Source organism: Chrysochloris asiatica, unplaced genomic scaffold, assembly GCF_000296735.1.
Source record: "Chrysochloris asiatica unplaced genomic scaffold, ChrAsi1.0 scaffold00136, whole genome shotgun sequence".
In the NCBI taxonomy this organism is placed as follows: Eukaryota; Metazoa; Chordata; class Mammalia; order Afrosoricida; family Chrysochloridae; genus Chrysochloris; species Chrysochloris asiatica.
Genome location: NW_006408654.1, coordinates 2534994 through 2536689, shown reverse-complemented (window position 1 = coordinate 2536689; position 1696 = coordinate 2534994). Strand labels below are relative to the sequence as shown.

The 1696-nt window shown below is 38.1% G+C and overlaps 1 protein-coding gene across 3 annotated transcripts in view; it reads left to right on the top strand.

Moving 5' to 3' along the window:
• Positions 1-1696, top strand: part of XRN1 (5'-3' exoribonuclease 1) — a 223618-nt gene that overhangs the window by 146956 nt on the left and 74966 nt on the right. The gene's annotated exons all lie outside the window — the stretch shown is intronic.

Sequence of the window (1696 nt, the reverse complement as noted above, 5' to 3'; positions counted from 1 at the left end):
TTAATGACTTTTTGCCTTCTACCTGTATGATGATCTTGATGTCATCCCACAGCTCTTCTGGTCTTTGGTGTTTAGTGTTTAATATATCAAATCTGTTCTTCAGATGATCTCTAAATTCAAATAGGATGTAGTCTCGGACAACCTGTACTCTGGATCATTTCTTCAACTTTATCTTGTAACTATATTGTTATGGGAGAGCGCAGTGACTCTGTAGGATAAGCACTGGACTGCAAACCACAAGTCAGTGCTTCAAGCCCACCAGTAGCTCTGACGAAGGAGCAGAAATACTCCTTCAAAGATGTACAGCCTCGGAATTCCTATACAGGGTTGCCATGAGTTAGAACTGACTAGACTATATTTAACAACAAATTCTGTTATGATTATTCCTTTTTTTATAGCTTCTTGTTCATTTTTTAAATTTGCTTTCAGGGTGAAAATATATACAACAAAATAATACATCCTCTCAACAATTTCTGCATGTATATTTCAATGATATTCTTAAAGTTGTACAGTTCTTGATATCCTTTTCCAAATCATTCTATCACATTTAACATAAACTCACTGCCTCTAGGCAGAAATTCTCCACTTCCCCCTCTCTCCCACCCCTAGTAACCCCTAATAATCTTCTGTTACTATGTATTTGCTTATTGCATGTAAGTGAGATCATACAATGTTTGTCCTTATATTCGAATCGGGCTGCTAATCTCATGGTCAGCAGTTCGAAACTACCAGCTGTTCCATGGGAGAAAGATGAGGCTTTCTGCTCCCATAAAGATTTACAGCCTTGGAAACCGTGTACAGGGTCACTATGAGTCGGAACCGACTCCATGGCACATAACCACAACATTTTGTTCAGCACATTTTTAAACTTTATCTATTCAAGAAGAATGAAGTCCTTGACAACTTCAATCTTTTCTCTGTTGATAAGCATGCATCAAGATTTTATTATTTATTCTCTTTGAGTAGTAGTCTGCTGTGTTCATGTGCTCCATTTTGTTTGTCATATATGTGATCTGATTCTCTGCTTCTCTTTTCATATGTCTCTAGGTTGATTCCCTTTTTTATATTTATTATCATTTTAGTGAGTTGGGAGTAGCAAAGATAAACAAATGTGTTCAGTCTCTGTGGGTACCTAAAACTTCTGCACTGTTCAGGAAGAAATTGAGTTTTAAAGGATATCAGAATAAACTAATAGTGTATTTGCTCTGTAAAGTGAGCCTGTAGATACTATTTTTGACCATTTATCACTCATCATTGTGATTAAATAGGGAGTCAGTAATTTCTCAGCCAATGAGAGTGTTTTAGGGTCTATGAATGCTTTGATTTTCAAATATTTCAGTCTCTCCCTTATTAATACTTTAAAAAACAGAAGTTTTATTGTGAATTATATGATAATTTACTTGGGAGAATATTAGCTTTACATTCATCTTATTGTATATTGTTTCATTGCCATGATTACAATCCCTTCCATGTGTCATCAAACAACTGAAGGGTACACCCCGCAAGCCTGCCCCTCGGTCGTCAGCACACAGCCCCTCTCCCTCTCTGTGTCTAAAGTCCCCAGCTGCTCCATCTCTCCACGTCATTGTCTCTGCCTCCATCTCTGGTGTCACTGTTCTCTGGGTAGGGTATCGCACTCCGCTCTTCGCCCTTGATGGTCCCTGGGACCTCCGCTCCTAGACTGCAAAGTTAATCA